This window comes from Canis aureus, chromosome 8 (assembly GCF_053574225.1).
Source record: "Canis aureus isolate CA01 chromosome 8, VMU_Caureus_v.1.0, whole genome shotgun sequence".
NCBI lineage: Eukaryota > Metazoa > Chordata > Mammalia > Carnivora > Canidae > Canis > Canis aureus.
Window position 1 is genome coordinate 40,876,894 of NC_135618.1, and position 14,857 is coordinate 40,891,750.

A 14,857-nucleotide genomic window follows, 5' to 3' on the forward strand; every position below is an offset into this window, starting at 1 on the left:
CGGGCCGCCCTGTGCGAAGGGAGCCCAGGCCGCGCTGCTTCGGGACTCCCCCCGTCGGGGCCCTGACTCGGCGCGGGGCCGAACCTCCACCCCCCTCGGCGGACGCAGATGGTTCGTCCCGGCGCGCGCGGGCTCCGGAGTGCGACTGCGCAGCGCGGCCTGGGCTCGCGGGAACCCCGAGTGCACGTGCGGAGCCGCTTGGCGGGAGGCCTGCGGAAGAAAAAAAAAAAAAAAAAACAACAGAAACAAACAAAAAACACCCCACAGTCTACCACGCATGAACATCTGAACTTGCAGACATGGGGTGTCACCTGAGGATAATTAAATCCCTATGTGGGACTCTCAAACCCCCAGGCTCTGAGTTCTTGCAAGCCTGAGTCACATTTGAGGTTGCTACTAGATGCAGATTTATCTTAACAGGAAAAGTGAGATTTCTTTGTGTTCAACTAGAACTCAAAAATGGCCCTGTAGCTCCTTTCTGAAAACTTAACTACTGGGTAAGAACGTTGTTTTTTTGTTTTTGTTTTTGTTTTCCTTTCACTCATTCATTGCAAACTGTGTATTGACCCATCCAGGAATGTCAGCTTTCCTAACAGCAGGCACATCTCGGTATTCACTGCTGAATTTCCAGCACTTAGCAGAGCACGTGGCAAGTAGGCGCTCAATAAATATTTGCTGATTGATCAGTTGTCTAAACATCTAGACACTGGAGTTCTGGGGAAACCCAACTGACACTGGTGCTGTTTTTCTGAATCTGGTGGTGGAGATAACTCACAGGGTCATGTGTATTTTATGTATGTAAAAGACTGGTCTTGGGACGCCTGGGTGGCTCAGTGGTTGGGCTTCTGCCTTTGGCTCAGGGCATGATCCTGGAATCCGGGATTGAGTTCTGCATCACTGGGCTCTCTGCATGGAGCCTGCTTCTCCTTTCTCTCCTTCTTTCTGTATGTCTCTCATGAATGAATGAATAAAGTCCTAAAAAAAAAAAAAAAAAAAGACTGGTCTTTATTATGAAATGCATGTATTTATTTATTTTTTTAATATTTTATTCATCCATTCATGAGAGACACAGAGAGAGAGAGAGGCAGAGACACAGGCAGAGGGAGAAGCAGGCCCCATGCAGGGAGCCCAATGTGGGACTCCATCAGGATCCTGGGTCTCCAGGATCACTCCCCAGGCCGAAGGCGGCGCCAAACTGCTTTGCCACCCAGGCTGCCCGCATGTATTTATTTTAATACACATTAAGTGTACTCGTGTTTATATTTATAAAATATTTATAAAAATGTAATATATATTTTATATAAATATTAAATATTTATATAAATTTCATCTACATGTTTGTCTTGAATAAATCTCTTGCAGTGTCCTCTACATTCTGTTATGTTATGCTGTATACAGAGACTGTAAAGTTTGCCTGGATTGGGCTCACCACCTTAGATAACCATCAAGGCTAATTCCTATTCATTCCTTAAGACCACATAACTGGGGCACCTGGGTGGCTCAGTGGTTGATTGTTGGTCTTTGGCTCAGGCCATGATCCCAGATTCTTGGGATCGAGTTGCACATCAGGCTCCTCACAGGGAACCTGCTTCTCCCTCTGCCTGTGTCTTTGCTTCTCTGTGTCTCTCATGAATAAATAAATAAAATCTTTTTTTTTTAACATTTTTATTTATTTATGATAGTCACAGAGAGAGAGAGAGGCAGAGACATAGGCAGAGGGAGAAGCAGGCTCCATGCACCAAGAGCCCGACGTGGGATTTGATCCCGGGTCTCCAGGATCGCGCCCTGGGCCAAAGGCAGGCGCCAAACCGCTGCGCCACCCAGGGATCCCAGATCTTAAAACATATAGCCATCACTGTGGAGGTCGAGAAAATTAAGGCCATTCCACCTTAAGTTCAGCGTTAGCACAAGTAACAGCCATCCCAGGCCCCTGTGAATAAGAGCTAAAATTTACCTTGCTTCATTTAGGGGAGGGGAGGGGAAACAGCTTACAGCTTAACGCCCTAGAAAACCCCATATTAGAATGAGAACAGAGGGATCCCTGGGTGGCGCAGCGGTTTGGCGCCTGCCTTTGGCCCAGGGCGCGATCCTGGAGACCCGGGATCGAATCCCACATCGGGCTCCCGGTGCATGGAGCCTGCTTCTCCCTCTGCCTGTGTCTCTGCCTCTCTCTCTCTCTGTGACTATCATAAATAAATAAATTAAAAAAAAAAAAAAAAAGAATGAGAATGCCCTTGAAAGCCCCATATCAGAATGTAAACAGAACTTGAGAAATTCCTCCACCCCTTCTGGAGGTCCCCTAGACCAGCCCATAAAACTAAGCTGGAACCCACCTCAAGGTCCAAGACCCTGCTCTGCCACGTCAGGTAAACTTGGGCCCAAGCTCGAGCTTGTAAATAAACCCTCGTGTGTTTGCATCGGTGTTGGCTCCTTGGTGGTTTCTCGGATAGTAATCTTGGGCACAACAATCACCTCCTCTAGGAATCCCTCCCTGACCTCTAAGCTAGGCTAACTACTCCTATTCTACTCCCATCTCTACCCTACTGGTAAAATTGTCTTTTTTTTTTTTTTTTTTTTTTTACTGGTAAAATTGTCTACCATAGTAGAAGGGCTTCCTGAGAGCTGGCCTATGTCATGTTTGTCTCTGTCTCTTCCTTCTGGCACCATATCCATCACTAGCTAGGAACTCAATAAATACCTACTAGATGGACCCCAAGTGCATATTACTGTGATAAAAGATGAGGTTTTTCTTCAGTTACATAAGGATAAAGCACAAAACCCAATATTCCAACGTCTCCACTTTAAGGAAATAAACAAGAAGGCGTGTAGCAGGACGAGCTGCAGAATTCGGAAGGCCTGGTGCAAACTGAAAATGCAGGGCTCCTTGTTAAAAAATTGTCAAGAATTTCAAGAAAATAACAACAGAGCATTAAACAAGTGGGAGGCCTTCTCAGAGTGGGACCCTGTGCAGTTACTGGGATTACAAGCCTAAGGAGGCAGCTCTGGTGCCCAGGTTTTTTTTTTTTGTTTGTTTGTTTATTTATGATAGGCACACAGTGAGAGAGAGAGAGGCAGAGACATAGGCAGAGGGAGAAGCAGGCTCCACGTACTGGGAGCCCGATGTGGGATTCGATCCCGGGTCTCCAGGATCGCGCCCTGGGCCAAAGGCAGGCGCCAAGCTGCTGCGCCACCCAGGGATCCCTAGTGCCCAGGTTTAATTGAAGAGCATCTCAGGGCCATAAGGGAACCCAACCGCCTTTTGGCCTTGCTGAACCAACTGCTTGGAAATCAGTGCAGGCAACGAGTAGCAGAAAATGGCATCTCTGCCTGTGGGCTTCTGGTCAAGGGTGCTAATGCCAGGGGGTCTGTCTGGAAGTGGGTCAGCATTATTGACAGCCTGGGCAAAGATCATGTCTGTTGAAGCCCTACCTAGCCCAAAATCCTAGCCCCCTGAGGCCTAAGGAGAAAGATTTGGCTACTCACTACTATGCTCAGCTGTGACTCTGCACTTCCTGCAGGACTTTGTAGCTGACAAAGACTTCCTGCAAAGCTCTTGCCAGTTAACCCAGCTGGGTGACATGTGCTAATAATGATAACAGGGGAAACCCTTCTCTGAGCTCCTCCAGCGTGTCATGCAGAAGCTAAGACCTACATGAACTCATTTATTCAAAGTAATCTCTAAGCCCAACATGGGGCTCAAACTCAGGAAATGAAGCCAGGCACCCTCCACATTATCTCATTTGAAACCTCAAAGCAACCCCCTCATCAATCAGCGCCACTGGGTTTATTCAATTTTACGTGTATGTATTTGGGAGCAGGGGCAGTATGGTGAGTACTTCCAATAATTACTTTTTAAAGATCCATTCTTTTTAAAATTTGGTTTGGGGGCATCTGGATGGCTCAGCGGTTGAGAGTCTTTCTTTGGCTCAGGTCTGGATACCAGGGTCGTGGGATCGAGTCCCGCATCAGGCTCCCCAGAAGGAGCTTGCTTCTCCCTCTGCCTATGTCTCTGCCTCTCTGTCTCTCATGAATAAATAAATTAAATCTTTAAAAATAAATAAAATTTGGTTTTGGTAACCAAGTCATGCCTAATGCATTTATGCATCTAAAAAAAATTTAATTGGTACAGATAAAGCACAAGTGACCCCCGACCTCCCTTTGACATTCTAGTGTATAAACCTTCCTGACATTGGATGCATTTAGATACCTAAATATAAATGTGTGGAAAGAACATTTTGTAGTTCAAAAAAAATAAAAGGGGACACCTGGGTGGCTCAGCAGTTGAGCATCTGCCTTTGGCTCTGGACGTGTTCCCGGAGTCCCGGGATTGAGTCCCACATCCGGCTTCCTGCATGGAGCCTGCTTCTGCCTCTGCCTGTGTCTCTGCCTCTCTCTCCGTCTCTCATGAATAAATGAAGTCTTTAAAAAAAGAAAAGAGATCATATTGAATATATTTCCCCAAATTTTTATCCTAAAAAATCTGTAGACATACGGAAAAGTTGAAAGAACTATATCAGGAACACCTACACATACACTTACCACCTAGCTTCTCCAATTCTTAACATTTTGCTTTATTTATCAGACATTTATTATCCATCAACTATCTTATCTCTTGATATGTTTCAAGTAAATTACAGACCGCCTTGCCCCTCACCCTGAAACACTTCACATACACATTAGAATTCAATTTTTTTTTTAAAGATTTTATTTACTCAGAGTGAGTATTTATTCACTCAGAGTGAGAGAGAGAGAGAGAGTGCACATGAGCAGGGGCAGAGGGAGAGGGAGAAGCAGACTCCCCCCTGAGCAGGGAGCCCAATGTGGGGCTCCATTCCAGGACTCTGGGATCATGACCTGGGCCGAAGGCAGACGCTGAACTGACTGAGCCATCCAGGCACCCCTAGAGTTCAATATTTTTTAAGTCAAACTTACACACTGTCAAATGTATTTTTGCATTTTTCCAACATCCTGCTTTCTACATCCTACATCCTATCCTTCTGCTTAATAACATCCTCCCTAAGCTCATGTCTGCCCTTCCTTTTTTTAACGCAGGCACAACCCCGTTGCAGAGAGGTACCCCCATCAACGCCCACACCATATCCCCCTTTAATAGACGTTTAGGTGGTTTCAAGATGTTCACCCAGATGACGCGCGCATCCCCTCCCGTGTTGCCAACGACCTTCCTCGCTCTTGCCTCTTGGGGTTCTTGCACGCATTGCTCTCCGAGAGCTACCGAGGAAGGACATTGTTTGAACAAAGAGATAGGCCCCTTCTAAATTCGAACAGATCTCGCTAACGTGTCCCCAGGTCTCCGGGAAATCCCAGGAACAGCGCACATTCCGCACACCTTTGTCAGCACGGGACAGTACCGGTCATTCGCTCTGCAGCCTGCCGGACCGGTAAGGAAGGGACAGGCAGGCAAGGCGGCTGGAACCGAGAGGGCAGGTGCAGCCTGCACAGGCGGGGACACGGGGCGCGGAGAGCGCGGAGCCCGGAGGCGCCCTCATTAACACTCTCTCTCATTAGCGCGCGGGCTCGGGGGCACCCCGATTCCCCTAGCCACCCCGCGACCCCGCGACCCCGCGACCCCGCGGGAGACACGGCGGGGCCGCCGCAGGGGCGTGTCCTTCCAAAGGACCCGCCCCCTCTGCGTGCGCACGTCGGGCCGCCCTCGCGCCGCCCGCAGGGCTGCGGCGGCCGCGGCGCTTCGCTGAGTCGCTGACGGACGCGCGGACGCGGTGACTGACGGCCGGCCGAGCGGACCCGAGGCCGGTGAGTGGTCTGCGCCCTCCCAGGCGCTCCTCCGGGCTCCGCGGCGCGTCCGGACGGCCCGGAGCTGAGCCGGGCGGGCGGCGGCGGGACGCTGCGACGCGGGCGCCGGCCTGAGGGAGAGCCGGCGGGCCGGGACGGGGGGCGGCCGGAAACGGGATGAGCGGGGAGGGCGCCGCGCTGAGACTCCCTGCTCGCTCCCGGCCGCCGGGGCGGGCGGGTGAGGCCCGAGCGGCCCGTCCGCCTTGGGCTCCGTTGGGCCCGGCCCCTCGCGGCGTCACGAGTGCGCTGGGCTGGGTGACCCCGGGGGCGTCGCGTGCCGACTCGGCGTGCCCGGCGGGAGCTGCGGCCTCCGACCCCCGCGAGGACCCCGGCCTGTCCCGGGCGCCCGGTGGTCCGAGCCCCGCGTGGTGGCGGCTGCGGGCTCCGCGCTTCCTTCTGACTCACCTCAGTAGGAAGGGCGTTTTGAGTCACTGTGGTGACTTCATGAGTGACCCGCCGCCGCCGGGAAGGAGGGACGGACGGTTGGTCCGGGCGGGGACTTCACCAGTCACTTCGTCTGCCCGCTGCCGTAGGTGTATTAATTGCCAGGGGTTGCCAGGACCGCCTTGTACAAGGCCTGCCTGTGTCGTGCTGTGAAGTGGATTCTGGCAGTTCGTGTTCATGGCCTTGAGCCCGACGAGACGGTGTGGGATTGGGAAAACAAACACAACAAACACACACCGTGTAGCGCTCTGCAGTTCGCTGTCAGCCCCCGCCAGAACCCGGCGGGGCTCAGTGTGTCTGCCTTCAGCTCCGGGCGTGACCCGGGGTCTCGGGATCGAGTCCCACGTCAGGCTCCCTGCATGGAGCCTGCTTGTGTCTCTGCTTGTGTCTCTGCCTCTCTCTCTCTCTCTCTCTCTGTCTCTCATGCATAAATAAATAAAATCTTTTTTAAAAAAATGGAATTAATGATGAGGCTTGGGTGAAATGACTTCACCTGCATCCCACAACTGGGAAGAGGCCACAGATGGTCTTTTTTTTTTTTTTTTTAAGATTTTATTTATTTATTCATGAGAGACACAGAGAAAGAGAGAGAGAGAGGCAGAGACACAGGCAGAGGGAAAAGCAGGCCCCACGCAGGGAGTCCGATGTGGGACTCGATCCCAGGACTCCAGGATCACGCCCTCGGCCAAAGGCAGGTGCCAGACTGCTGAGCCACCCAGGGATCCCCAAGGCCACAGATGGCCTTGATCCTGGTCATCCGCCTGCAGATCTGTGATCTTTCCCAAACAATGTCGTAGAGATTGGAAATGGATTATGTCCTTTAAACTCTCTTCCCTGGGATCCCTACTCTAGAAATGACAATACCAAACGTGAAAATGAGTTACAGAAAGTATTCATTGCCTTTAGGTTACCCCTTATCGAGTGTTAAAATGCAAAATTGGACAGCTGGGGCCTTTGAGCTACCTTGATTTTTTTGTTTGTTTGTTTCCTTTTAATTTGTTTCTAAGATTTTATTAATTTATTCATTCATGGGAGACAGAGAGAGAGAGGTAGAGACACTGGCAGAGGGAGAAGCAGACTCCCTGCAGGGAGCCCAATGTGGGACTCGATACCAGGACCCCAGAATCACGCCCTGGGCCAAAGGCAGGCGCTAAACCACTGAGCCACCCAGGCTGCCCTGGTTTCCTTTTAATAGGTGATTCTCTTGATAAGACAGTTGAGCTCTGCATCAGTATTGCACCAAAACTATAATATCACTTCTTCAGGAGAGAGGTATTTTTGAAAAATTGGAATTGTGGGGTACCTGGGTGAGTCATTCGATTAAGTGTCTGCCTTTACTTCAGGTCATGATACCCGGATCCTGGGGATCCAGCCTCACTTCAGGCTTCCTGCTCAGTTGGGGCTCTGATTCTTTCTCGGCCCCTCCCCCTATTCATGCTCCGTGGCTCCCTCTCTCAAATAAAATCTTAAAAAAAAAAAAGAAAAGGAAAAAGAAAATTGGAATTGTGTATTTATTGTAAAGTTGAGAATTCAGCTTAACGCCGTGGAGACAAAAGAGATGAAAAATTTGAACTGTAAATTACCTCCTGGTATGTTATTGGCCATAATTAACTAAAAAGTTATAAATAAATATTTAGAGCAATCTTGTTTTCTTATAGTAATCAGTGAGAGAATTAAGAGCTCTGGATTACATCTTTTGTGTTCAACAGAGTGAGAGTTATGTGCTTTTTAACTAAATTTATTATCTAATTCAGTTTGTGCAAAAACAGGATGAAATGTTGTCATTTCACTGTGTGTTGACATCACACTCCCAATTAGATGGGGTTACTAAGTAGTGTTTCCAAGGCCCCTCTAAATCCCGCACTCTCACCAGTGTTTTGGCTTACGTACTATATTTAAATTTTGTTGTTTGAATGATTTCTCAGGATGTTTTTGCAGTACTGAGAAGCAGTACCATTACTGATTAATTTTGGGGAGGAAGAGAGGGACAGAGAGAAAACTATAAGGGAGGGGAATCTTGGAACAGTTACTGTAATTGCTTATACGAATGTCTTTTTTTTTTTTTTTTTTTAAATACTGGAAGAGATTTCACTCTGGGGACCACTCAGGTGCTCTGTAATGTTCAGTGTACGGTTTACTTCTCTACATTGATTCTCTTTATTTACCATAATATGTTATTTCCCATTGTATTACATATTTTTTAAAAAATATTTTATTAAAAAAAAATATTTTATTTATTTATTAATGAGAGACACAGAGAGGGAGAGAGGCAGAGATACAGGCAGAGGGAGAAGCAGGCTCCATGCAGGGAGCCGGACGTGGGACTCCATCCTGGGTCTCCAAGATCAGGCCCTGGGCTGAAGGTGGCGCCAAACTGCTGAGCACCCCCCCCCCCCCCCCCCCCGGGCCTCCCTGTATTACACATTTTTTTTTTTTTTTTAAGATTTTATTTATTTATTAGAGACAGAGAGATAGACAGGCAGAGGGAGAAGCAGGCTCCACGCAGGGAACCTGACGTGGGACTCGATCCCGCGTCTCCAGGATCACGCCCTGGGCCGAAGGCAGACGCTAAACCACTGAGCCACCCAGGGATCCCCTGTATTACACATTTTAAAGCCAACTAATGAAGACAGCGGAGCCCCTCAGAAATTTCACTTTTATTTTTAATTTTTTAAGATTTTTTTATTCATTAAAAAAAAAGATTCTTTTATTAATTTGAGAGAGCACAAGCAGTGGGAAAGGCAGAGGGAGAAGTAGAAGCAGACCCCCTGCTGGGGAGCCAGAAGCCTGACATGGGGCTCCATCCCAGTACCTGGAGATGATGACTTGAACCAGACACTCTACCATCTGAGCTACCAAGGCACCCCAGAAATTTCGTTTTTAATTTTTTTTTTAACTTAAAAGATGTTATTTGACAAAGGGCACTAGCACAAATAGGCAGAAGGAGAGGGAGAAGCAGGCCTTCTGCGGAGCAGAGATCCGATGTGGGGCTTGATCCCAGGACCCTAGGATCATGACCTGAGCCGAAGGCAGATGCCTAACTGAGCCACCCAGGCGCCCCTCATTTTTAAATTTCTAATAAATTTGACACAAAATACTAAAGTACAGCAGCTCATAACTGATGGCCTGATCTAGGAACATTGCATATATTTATGAATGTGCAGTTACACTTATACATATTGCAAGAAATCTTTTCTAAATGACCATTGTCTTTTAAGAGTAACATTGGTTGGGGATCCCTGGGTGGCTCAGCGGTTTAGCGCCTGCATTTGACCCAGGGCCGATCCTCGGGTCCTGGGATCAAGTTCCGCATCGGGCTCCCAGCATGGAGCCTGCTTCTCCCTCTGCCTGTGTCTCTGCTTCTCTCTCTCTCTTTCTCATGAATAAATAAATAAATCTTAAGAAAGTAACATTGGTTATTGGAGCTCACTACAGATAATTTAAAGGTGTATAGCTATTGTGAAAGGAATCCATTTACAAACAGCCCATCAAAGAACCACATCTAAATTGCAATCATGGCAGACTGAAATAGAGCCAGGAATTCCTTTTGGGTTGTCATGTCAACACATCTGTATTCAGACCTCACAAGGCAGTATTCTGAACTCTTAACTAGGCATTTCAAAACAGCAGTTAAATTCATAAGGCTCTTATCAGTGAACAGGTGTTTTTTTTCTATTTGATGTAATTTTCAAAGGCTTTTAGCAAACATACATTTTTCTTTGTGATAGATTTCTTTCTTGCTTGCTTTTTTTAAAAGATTTTATTTATTTATTCATAAGAGACACAGAGAGAGAGGCAGAGACACAGGCCTAGGGAGGAGCAGGCTCCATGCTGGGAGCCCGATGTGGGACTCGATCCCGGGACTCCAGGATCATGCCCTGAGCCAAAGGCAGATGCTCAACCACTGAGCCACCCAGGTGTCCCTGTGATAGATTTCTTTAAGCAAAAACCGTAGTAGTAATCCATGGACCGACTTCCATTTATGGAATAGGAATTACATCAGAGTGCATGTATTCTTGCTGTTCAATGATGGGATGTTACGGAGGATTCTTTAAGTGTGTGCTTGAATATCTCACTCAGTGAAAGTCTGCAGATAGACTGACTTTGTGCTTCAGAGTGGTTGATTGTTGGAGCTTCTGGCTGGCTCAGTTGGTAGAACATGCAGCTCTTCATCTTGGGCAGTCATAGTTCCAGGCTCATGTTGGGTATAAAGTTTACTTTATAAAAAGGTGACTGAATTAAGTACAAGGTTAAGCTGACTAGTCAGTTTTTTTTTTTTACCCAGAGCTATTAGACAGTTTTGTTTTACATGTTCGTGTATATATTCAAATACGTACTCATTTATATTAGACTGAAAAATAAAGGGTTTTTTCTCCCAAACAAGGAAGTTTTGATGGTATATTTTTGACTGTGAGGAAAACATTTATTCCCTTTGAGCTGCAGTTTCTTTGTCTGAAAAATGGGGTTAATACTTAATGAGGTTAAGGTTAGCACCTTAAAATACCTTTAGTGCCTTCAAGCTGTTTTATAGATCTGAGGGGTTTTCAAACCTTTCTATTTGGATAAGTTTGGGATTGGGCCAGGGAATCTATGGTTTTAAAGTTTCCCATGCGATTCTTGTTTAGGGCCCCCTGTCTAAAACACAGGCTGGATCGAAGTGGGAGTGGACTGGCAAGAGGAGGAAATGAGGAAGTGGACAGCTGAGGGGGAAAGAAAGGGGTAATTGTTGCATGGCAATGGCTGCTGTCAGCTTATACACCAGAGGTCGAGCAAGTATATGGTCTCTTCTCTCTGCTTAGGGGAAAAAATTATTTTTTGTCACATGAGTAGATTTGTTTCTTTCCCAGGAGTATCATAGGCCTAATTATTGTCATAGTCCTCAGTAACTTTAAAAGGGGTTTGGAGAAGAATGGAATAACAGAGACAGGTATCTTGCACCCTGCCTGCCTGACTTTTTCTAAATACTCCCAGCCTCTTGTCTTTCTTCTGATGAGCTCCCTTAGTTTCAGAAGACTCAAGTTTCACTGTTTTGTTTTGCATTCAATACCACAATTAGGGATCCCTGGGTGGCACAGCGGTTTGGCGCCTGCCTTTGGCCCAGGGAGGGATCCTGGAGACCCAGGATCGAATCCCACGTCGGGCTCACGGTGCATGGAGCCTGCTTCTCCCTCTGCCTGTGTCTCTGCCTCATTCTCTCTCTCTCTCTGTGACTATCACAAATAAATAAAAATTAAAAAAAAAAATACCACAATTACCTGAGGGTTGTGGGAAGGCACTAGGGTGATTTAAACAATCTGCCATCACGCTATTAGCTAACCTAATTGCTTGGCCTTCCTCCTGAGTTGCTATGATGGTCATACATTTTATGCCAAACACTGGGGCACATAGTCTGTGAGCATATAGGTGTACTAAAGGAATTGATGGGATAGGATATTTGATTTGAATCAAAACTGTTCTGGATGGGACACCTGGATGGCTGAACGGTTGAGTGTCTGCCTTCAGCTCAGGGCGTGATCTCGGGATCCTGAATCAAGTCCCCACATCCGGCTCCTTGCAGAGAGCCTGCTTCTCCCTCTGCCTCTCTCTCTCTCTCTCTCTCTCTCTCTGTCTCATGAATAAAAAAATAAAATCTTAAAAAAAAAAGCTGTCCTGGAAAATGTGGAACAGAAGGCTTAGTATTTAGCACTGTTGCCTGTACTACACAATTAATCTTTTTTAAAAATATTTATTTATTCATGAAAGACACAGAGAGAGAGAGAGAGAGAGGCAGAGACACAGGCAGAGGGAGAAGCAGGCTCCATGCAGGGAGCCCGATGCTGGACTCAATCCTGGGTCTCCAGGATCATGCCCCAGGCCAAAGGCGGCGCTAAACTGCTGAGCCACCCAGGATACCCTACACAATTAGTTTTTATACTGTGGTACATTCTTGTGTTGTTTATTATTATTATTATTTAAATTTCTCACTGTCTTGAGAGGCTCTTAAGTCCAAAACAAGGTCTTAGGCCTCTTTGTAGTCATAGAGCCCATGAGCATTATTATTTTTTTAAATTATTTAATTATTTACTTATGATAGAGAGAGAGAGAGAGAGAGAGGGGCAGAGACAGGCAGAGGGAGAAGCAGGCTCCATGCACCGGGAGCCCGACGTGGGATTTGACCCTGGGTCTCCAGGATCGCGCCCTGGGCCAAAGGCAGGCGCTAAACCGCTGCGCCACCCAGGGATCCCCCCCATGAGCATTATTAATGCTTGTTGATAATGCTATATGGTATGTCACGTGCCCAAGTGTAGCCATCCTCTTCCTTAGTTACTGGATCTGCTCTTCTCTCTGGCAAGATCATTTCACAGCTACAGAGGAACTGTTGTCACCTGGATTATCTCCAGGCCATTCTGGAGGAGGGCAGGCAGGTAAAGGGAACTGAGCAAAACTGGATTGGGAGAGTCTAGGTAGTATTTAAAGGCAGATGTAGTGAAGTGTTGATGTTCACTCCCTTGGCCTTCTATAGGAAGGCAAGGGGAGAGTCAGGCCTTCTCTTTGTTTAGTAATAGCAGTTACCCTGCTAATTAGAAAAGCTTTTTTTAGATTTTTTTTTTTTTAAGTAATCTCTACACCTAGTGTGAGGTTCAAACTCATAACCCCGAGATCAGTGGTTGCATGCTCCACTGAGTGACCCAACCAGGCACCACCTAGAAAATACCCTTTTTTTAAAAAGATTTTATTTATTTATTTATTCATGAGAAACACACACAGAGAGGCAGAGACATAGGCAGAGGGAGAAGCAGACTCCCTGTGGAGAGCCTGATGTGGGACTCCTGGGATTACAAACTGAGCCAAAGGCACACACTCAACCACTGAGCCTTCTGTGGTTAGATAGATAGAAGATAACTTTTAAAACACTCCGTTCTTGTACCATACTTTTTTTTTTTTTGACAACTTCAGAAAAATTTCTAAGTGTATGTATTCAGTGTCATGTTTGTCCTGCTCTTTGTGTTTACAAAGTCGTCTAGAGGACCCAAGACAAGAAACGTGGGATGACAAACTGCTGTAGGTTATTCTTTCTTGCTTTTGCATTTGGCTTTCCTAGGGCATATGTCCAGTTTTAAAGTTAAAGTTCAAATGCAAATGCCTAAAGATAGAAGGACAAAGGAGCAGTGATGTCTGCCTGTTGGGCAGTATGTATTCCCTCTGTGGTGTGCGAAGTATTGCCACTGAGGGGGTTTGCAAAACAACAAACCCAGCACAGTCCTTGTTCACATGGAGTTGGCTATCACCTTGGGGAAACCTGAAAGAGTAAAATTGCTTTATATGGTTTATGATTGTTGTTCCAGTGTTTTGGGAGATGAGGGAAGTTGAAGAGGTGAGAGAAAAGACTGAAGAACTTGAACTGAACCCATTGGAGTTAGGTAAAAGAAGAGAAAAGAAGGCAACCAAAGAAATGGGAGACTTCTCTTTAATGAGTACTGAGAGTCTCACTTGAAAACATTATAATGAGAATGTCTCTCATAAAGAGAATGCTAGAATAGGGATTCTTAACTTGAACTCTGGGTCCATGGGCAAATTTTAGGGGCCTCCGGTTGCTCTGGAATGTCATTGGCATCATTTGTAATTGTCCTGGGGGGAAAGTCTAAAGCTGTCATCTGATTCTCAAAGGGATTTGCAACCAAAAAAAGGTTAATGATTATTCTGGCAAATACCCTTCCTGCCCATCTTCAGAAGTGTATGTCTCTGAATTTCTGTCTTCAGCTGAGGAAGTACTTCGGTGGAAGTTTAGAGACAAACCATAGAATTCCATTGTAAACAAATAGCCTTTTACCAAATACTGTCATGGGACATACGTGAGTGCTCATTGCAGAGGACATTGCATTCCCAGAAAAGTCATGATCTAATCTGGTTCCTAGGAACAGGGCAGCTAAAGCACCCTCCCTTAACTAGTGTGGTTGAGGATCCAAGCCTGTCCTCAGAAATCTTAAAATCAAGGGTAGTAAATACAGAGTTAGAGCTAAGAGTATTAGGGATGGGATGAATTGAAGACACAGAAACCACAGGCTTTTTGGAAGGTCAGGATGTTTTCAGGAAGCTACTGGACTATTGGAAACAAGGTGTGAAACAGTAAAGGGAGCTCTGGTGCAGCAGCGAGAAAGCCCTGGGCAGGTCCAGGAACAGTGGCTAATCCAGGACCAGCTTCTTTTTGTTGCTTGGACACACAAACCTAAGTAAGATACTGTCCTAGAGTCACTGTCACTTAGCACATGTAGCAGGAAATGGAAGCCATCTGTTTCAAAGCAAATGACCTAGCTTCCCTAGACCACAGCCAGCAAACTAGGCTGAGCTCAAGAGTTCCTAAGGATGCTAGAGGAGCTGAGCTCCTGAATACTTGGCCTGGTTTTATCTTTTATTTATTTATTTTTAAATTAAGTAAGCTCTACACCCACCATGGGTCTTGAACTCAAGAGTCATATGCTCTACTGACTGAGCAGCCAGGTGTACCCTGCCACCATTCCAACTGTGGAGACTACTCACTGTATTTCCTTTATGTATTGGTCTTTTGTGTAGGGTTTGGTTTAGAAAAAGGGTTGAGGGGCGCCTGGGTGGCTCAGTTGGTTGA

At 46.6% G+C, this 14,857-nt stretch overlaps 1 protein-coding gene and 1 long non-coding RNA gene across 2 annotated transcripts in view; one reads left to right on the plus strand and one right to left on the minus strand.

Annotated features, from left to right (window-relative positions):
• Nucleotides 1-216: 216 nt before the first annotated feature.
• Nucleotides 217-5,671, minus strand: LOC144318933 (uncharacterized). The gene is made up of 3 exons (XR_013384879.1): nucleotides 5,348-5,671; nucleotides 4,266-4,419; nucleotides 217-975 (listed from the first exon to the last, which is right to left on the minus strand). It is a non-coding gene; the product is annotated as an uncharacterized LOC144318933 (long non-coding RNA).
• The window catches only part of HMOX2 (heme oxygenase 2), a 31,747-nt gene continuing 22,511 nt past the window's right edge, over nucleotides 5,622-14,857 (plus strand). The window contains exon 1 of the mRNA XM_077906439.1: nucleotides 5,622-5,772. The gene's annotated coding sequence lies outside the window, so the exon portion shown is untranslated. The remainder of the gene's footprint in view (nucleotides 5,773-14,857) is intronic.